Source organism: Salvelinus alpinus, chromosome 6, assembly GCF_045679555.1.
Source record: "Salvelinus alpinus chromosome 6, SLU_Salpinus.1, whole genome shotgun sequence".
Lineage (NCBI taxonomy): Eukaryota > Metazoa > Chordata > Actinopteri > Salmoniformes > Salmonidae > Salvelinus > Salvelinus alpinus.
The window spans coordinates 89,163,395-89,170,325 of record NC_092091.1 but is presented as its reverse complement, the minus strand read 5'-3'; the positions used below and the strand labels follow the sequence as shown (position 1 = coordinate 89,170,325).

Here is a 6,931-nt window from a genome sequence, read left to right as displayed (position 1 = left end):
TCATCTGACATAACATCTCTGTTCATCTCACATAACATCTCTGTTCATCATCTGACATAACATCTCTGTTCATCATCTGACATAACATCTCTGTTCATCATCTCACATAACATCTCTGTTCATCATCTGACATAACATCTCTGTTCATCTCACATAACATCTCTGTTCATCATCTGACAACATCTCTGTTCATCATCTGACATAACATCTCTGTTCATCATCTGACATAACATCTCTGTTCATCTCACATAACATCTCTGTTCATCATCTGACATAACATCTCTGTTCATCATCTGACATAACATCTCTGTTCATCATCTGACATAACATCTCTGTTCATCATCTGACATAACATCTCTGTTCATCATCTGACATAACATCTCTGTTCATCATCTGACATAACATCTCTGTTCATCATCTGACATAACATCTCTGTTCATCTCACATAACATCTCTGTTCATCATCTGACATAACATCTCTGTTCATCTCACATAACATCTCTGTTCATCTCACATAACATCTCTGTTCATCATCTGACATAACATCTCTGTTCATCATCTGACATAACATCTCTGTTCATCATCTGACATAACATCTCTGTTCATCATCTGACATAACATCTCTGTTCATCATCTGACATAACATCTCTGTTCATCATCTGACATAACATCTCTGTTCATCATCTGACATAACATCTCTGTTCATCATCTGACATAACATCTCTGTTCATCATCTGACATAACATCTCTGTTCATCATCTGACATAACATCTCTGTTCATCATCTGACATAACATCTCTGTTCATCATCTGACATAACATCTCTGTTCATCATCTGACATAACATCTCTGTTCATCATCTGACATAACATCTCTGTTCATCATCTGACATAACATCTCTATTCATCATCTGACATAACATCTCTGTTCATCATCTGACATAACATCTCTGTTCATCATCTGACATAACATCTCTGTTCATCATCTGACATAACATCTCTGTTCATCATCTGACATAACATCTCTGTTCATCTCACATAACATCTCTGTTCATCATCTGACAACATCTCTGTTCATCATCTGACATAACATCTCTGTTCATCATCTGACATAACATCTCTGTTCATCTCACATAACATCTCTGTTCATCATCTGACATAACATCTCTGTTCATCATCTGACATAACATCTCTGTTCATCATCTGACATAACATCTCTGTTCATCATCTGACATAACATCTCTGTTCATCATCTGACATAACATCTCTGTTCATCATCTGACATAACATCTCTGTTCATCTCACATAACATCTCTGTTCATCATCTGACATAACATCTCTGTTCATCTCACATAACATCTCTGTTCATCTCACATAACATCTCTGTTCATCATCTGACATAACATCTCTGTTCATCATCTGACATAACATCTCTGTTCATCTCACATAACATCTCTGTTCATCATCTGACATAACATCTCTGTTCATCTCACATAACATCTCTGTTCATCTCACATAACATCTCTGTTCATCATCTGACATAACATCTCTGTTCATCATCTGACATAACATCTCTGTTCATCATCTGACAACATCTCTGTTCATCATCTGACATAACATCTCTGTTCATCATCTGACATAACATCTCTGTTCATCATCTGACATAACATCTCTGTTCATCATCTGACATAACATCTCTGTTCATCATCTGACATAACATCTCTGTTCATCATCTGACATAACATCTCTGTTCATCATCTGACATAACATCTCTATTCATCATCTGACATAACATCTCTGTTCATCATCTGACATAACATCTCTGTTCATCATCTGACATAACATCTCTGTTCATCATCTGACAACATCTCTGTTCATCATCTGACATAACATCTCTGTTCATCATCTGACATAACATCTCTGTTCATCATCTGACATAACATCTCTGTTCATCATCTGACATAACATCTCTGTTCATCATCTGACATAACATCTCTGTTCATCATCTGACATAACATCTCTGTTCATCATCTGACATAACATCTCTGTTCATCATCTGACATAACATCTCTGTTCATCATCTGACATAACATCTCTATTCATCATCTGACATAACATCTCTGTTCATCATCTGACATAACATCTCTGTTCATCATCTGACATAACATCTCTGTTCATCATCTGACATAACATCTCTGTTCATCATCTGACATAACATCTCTGTTCATCATCTCACATAACATCTCTGTTCATCATCTGACATAACATCACTGTTCATCATCTGACATAACATCTCTGTTCATCATCTGACATAACATCTCTGTTCATCTCACATAACATCTCTGTTCATCATCTGACATAACATCTCTGTTCATCATCTGACATAACATCTCTGTTCATCATCTGACATAACATCTCTGTTCATCATCTGACATAACATCTCTGTTCATCATCCGACATAACATCTCTATTCATCATCTGACATAACATCTCTGTTTTCACATGTATAAAGATGTCAAGAGGCTTTACAACTCATGACCATGTAGTTAGAGACCAGTGTCGTGTGATTGGAAGGTTGGGGGTTCAGGTCAGTTGAACCAGAGACTGGAACAATGGGACCTGTTGCCTCTCTGCTTGACACTTAGTATTAAGTAGATGGATTGGGGAGGTAAGGCCTTGCAATGGACTAGTGTCCTGTCCAGGGGGTGTCCTTGTACATCAAGCTGTCTCCCTACAGAAACAGGATATAGACTAGTGTCCTGTCCAGGGGGTGTCCTGGTACATCAAGCTGTCTCACTACAGAAACAGGAGATAGACTAGTGTCCTGTCCAGGGGGTGTCCTGGTACATCAAGCTGTCTCCCTACAGAAACAGGAGATAGACTAGTGTCCTGTCCAGGGGGTGTCCTGGTACATCAAGCTGTCTCCCTACAGAAACAGGACCCATCACTCTACCAGGGAGATCCCATTGGACCCATCACTCTACCAGGGAGATCTCATTGGACATTTATGACAGACATCTTATTTTGTTTAAATGTGAAAATGGGGGTTTTAGGCTGGGTATCTGAAAAACACTTTGTCACAACTGTTGAGATAAAATGGGCTTCATAAAAACACATTTAAATTGTATTATAAATTAAGCCTCGCCGAGGAAACCAACAGACATTTAAAATGGCAGATATAATACTAAAAACATACATCAGACATTTAATAGTATGGGAACGTATCTAGGGAGAAACGAATTCTCCTGCTTCAAAAGACAAGGGCAGCTCTAGTAGCACGAGGTCAGCCACCTGATTCAAATATGACTCCAATCAAGCCCTTGATGAACTCAAATCAGGTGTTAGCACTGGAACAAGAGGCTGCGATATATCGTTATACTACACTGAAACAAAATATAAACGCGACGTTTAAAGTGTTGGTCCCATGTTTCATGAGCTGAAATAGAAGATCACAGACATTTTTCATATGCACAAAAAGCGTATTTCTTTCAAATTGTAAGACACTGCATCTCAGTGCTAGAGACGTCACTACAGACCCTGGTTCGATCATTGGCTGTATCACAACCGGCCGTGATTGGGAGTCCCGTAGGATCAGCGCACAATTGGCCCAGCGTCGTCCGGGTTAGGGTTTGACCGGGGTAGGCCGTCATTGTAAATAAGAATTTGTTCTTAACCGACTTGCCTAGTTAAATAAAAGGTCAACTAAATAAAGAAAACAAATTGTTGCATCATTCACCCGCCGTCATCACCTCATGTTTCAGCACGATAATGCGCCAGCCCGTGTCGCAAGAATATGTACACAATTCCTGGAAGCTGAAAATGTCCTAATACTTCCATGGCCCTGCATACTCACCAGACATGTTACCCAAATGAACATGTTTGGGTGGTCTAGTTGGACGTGTACGACAGTGTTCCAGTTCCCGCCAACTTCGCCGAACCATTGAATAGGAAGTGGTTCCACATTCCACAGGCCACAAAACACCAACAGCCGAACTCATCTCGTGCAGCGCGAGGAAAATTGTGGTCACACCAGAAACGGACTGGTTTTCTGATTCACTCCCCTACCTTTTTATTTAAGGTATCTGTGACCAACAGATGCATATCTGTATTCCCAGTCATGTGAAATCCACAGATTAGGACCTAATGAATGTTTTTCAATTGACTGATTTCCTTCTATGAACTGTAACTCAGTAAAATCTCTGAAATTGTTGCATGTTGCGTTTATATTTTTTCTTCAGTATAAAATTCACCCTACCTATAATATATACATATTTACAAATGTTTTCACATGATGTTTCTATTAGTTTAAAAAAACAAAAAAACAGTTTGTTCGTAACATTTGAAAAAAAGTTTTCTTAAATTGACTGTGTGATTTTAATGCCCTGATTTCTATTGGTAAATGATTCCAGTCAGTTGGGCCTTTTGTATCTGAAAGATCTTACTCTAACCTCATGATGTACCTTTGGGATGTGGAATTACTGCTGTTATCGACATGAGTAGTGAGTCTTGTAACGTTAGGTGTTCCTTAATATATAAAAGAGACATTTAAAGTTACATTTAAATCAAATATATTGATACCAATACAGTTGTCTTCTGTTTGGAAGTGGCAGCCAAGTCAGTGATTCATTGTGCGGCAGATAGTTTAGTGGTTAGTGCGGTGGGCTAGTAACCGAAAGGCTGTTTTTCACCGAGCTGACTAGGTGAAAATATGTTGTTTAGCCCCTGAACACCGCAGTTAACCCACTGTTCCCAGGCCGTCATAAGAATGTGTTTTTAATAACTGACTTGCCAAGTTAAATGAAAGGTCACATTTTTTAAAATCGTACATTTGGGCAATGATCCAATCATAAATCTGCGAATATCGTTATAAGTGACATCTAATCCGCTAGTATAAACCGCAGAAACGGATACGCGCCGTGGATGTTGTACAGCTAAAACCTTTGGTAAAGAGTCACAGGTGTTCGCGTTATATAACCGAAAAATATATCCTCCAATCATAGCTGCAGGAAAAACTGCCCAGGTAAAATAGTGGACCGTTTTCTTAGAATTCCGAAGACGGGAATCCATTCTTAGAACCCTCAACTGACTTCCAAAATGTAGAATGACATTCTAACGACGTCTCAATCAATCACCAAGAGCGACATGGTTGACATATATCAAAAGGCTGGCGGGTACTCGAGTCCAGCTAAGCTGTCACGCAACTATTGACATTGACACAACTGTAGTTAAAGCTAGCCTAGCAGCGCATCTTCAACAATGTAGCGGTCAACTTTCGAAATTGTTACAATTTCCTCGAAAACGGGAACATCAAATAGATAGTCACGCCGCAGGAGATAGCGACGACAAAAAAAACATTTCGCAGCAGACGCGCACACATTCACACGCTCGCCCACTCACACAGCGCTCGCTCTCTCTCTCGAATGTGGGTCAGTGGGCCTTGTCGTGTCCCGAGCGTGCGGAAACGGTTCCAAAGCCCCATCTGCAGTCCTCGGTTCGCTTCCGTGGGCTAAAAATACATTTGTACACCTCTCCGCTGAGCGACTTCAACGTATAACAAGATATTTAACGTTATATAAATATATGTTTTGACATCTTACCTGCCCAAATTTTAGATTTAATGGCTCCGCGTTTTTGTTTTTCAGAGGTTGATTCGGGGGGGTTGGACTCTAAGCTCAGAGAAAAACAGAAGGCTTCTACTTCATATTCCGCCATACAGTCATGCGCAATAGAGAATACAGGGAGCACTATTTGGCAAGTACAGTAAGAGGTACTGCAAGGCAACAAGTCAACAGCGACAAAACAGGATAGTATGGGTGCTTCGGGGCTATTTTATGAATACGTCAGTTTGAAAAATAGTTTAATTTTTTTTTGCTTTATAAATGACCTTGTAAGACTGGTTGTGAAATAAGTGTGAAATATGATAATGCAATGGGGAACTGATAGGCCTGTGATTTGCAGCCTACTATATTTGTATGATGGGATATTTAAAACACAAAACAATCACAGCGAGAATTTCATTGATTCTTTCCTTACATTTCTCGACCCCTCGGTGCATTGTGACATCATAGTTAAATAAAGGTTCCATTTTTTTAAAAAAGTTACGTTTCATTTTCCACTTCACAGAATCACAGTTCCACCGTTGCAAAATCACTGTGATTTATCTTAGGGTAATTTACAGTTAAGATACGGTTCACATAGCCTATATATATGATACGGTTCACATAGCCTATATATATGATACAGTTCACATAGCCTATATATATGATACGGTTCACATAGCCTATATATATGATACAGTTCACATAGCCTATAAATGATACTGATATTTCTCGAGTAAACACAGCGCAACAACAGGTTTCTATCGCTGCCGTCGAGGAACTGTTCAGGAAAGGGGGTTTCCCTCTATCGTCCAATCACAGGCTCTGAATGTCCGTGACGCATTAACTCAGAAAATGGTGCGAGGTCCCCCTGTCGTATACGTTTAATACTGTATCCATGGTGAGTGTACAAAATAGCTTCAATTCGTCTGGGCATGGACTCTACAAGGTGTCGAAAGCGTTTCCACAGGAATGCTGGCCCATGTTGACTCCAATGCTTCCCGGAAAGCAAGATTAAAATAATCCCCTTAATAATAAAGCATTGCATGCATATCATCGCAATTGCGCAAGAGCATAGAGCAGCAGAGACGAGGCACTTACAGAAGTTGACCACATGAGGAAATATTTTAGTAGCCTAGGGTCCGGAACATTATTTTTTTTGCTTATATAAACGCATTTCATGCAATTCTACCTCATTTTACATGAATGGAGACTTTGGCCAAATCTTTTTTTAATACTACATATGATCGAAATGACAGGGGTACTTTAACACTGACAAACTGACCATCTGCGATAAATGAAAACGACCGTGTCATGAATCCACCAATAGCCTTGG

General features: G+C 39.4%; 1 long non-coding RNA gene across 1 annotated transcript in view; it reads right to left on the bottom strand.

Moving 5' to 3' along the window:
• The window catches only part of LOC139577897 (uncharacterized), a 6,769-nt gene extending 1,060 nt beyond the window's left edge, over window positions 1-5,709 (bottom strand). Inside the window, exon 1 of the long non-coding RNA XR_011675462.1 lies at window positions 5,596-5,709. This is a non-coding gene — a long non-coding RNA (uncharacterized lncRNA). The remainder of the gene's footprint in view (window positions 1-5,595) is intronic.
• Between the last annotated feature and the right edge of the window lie 1,222 nt (window positions 5,710-6,931).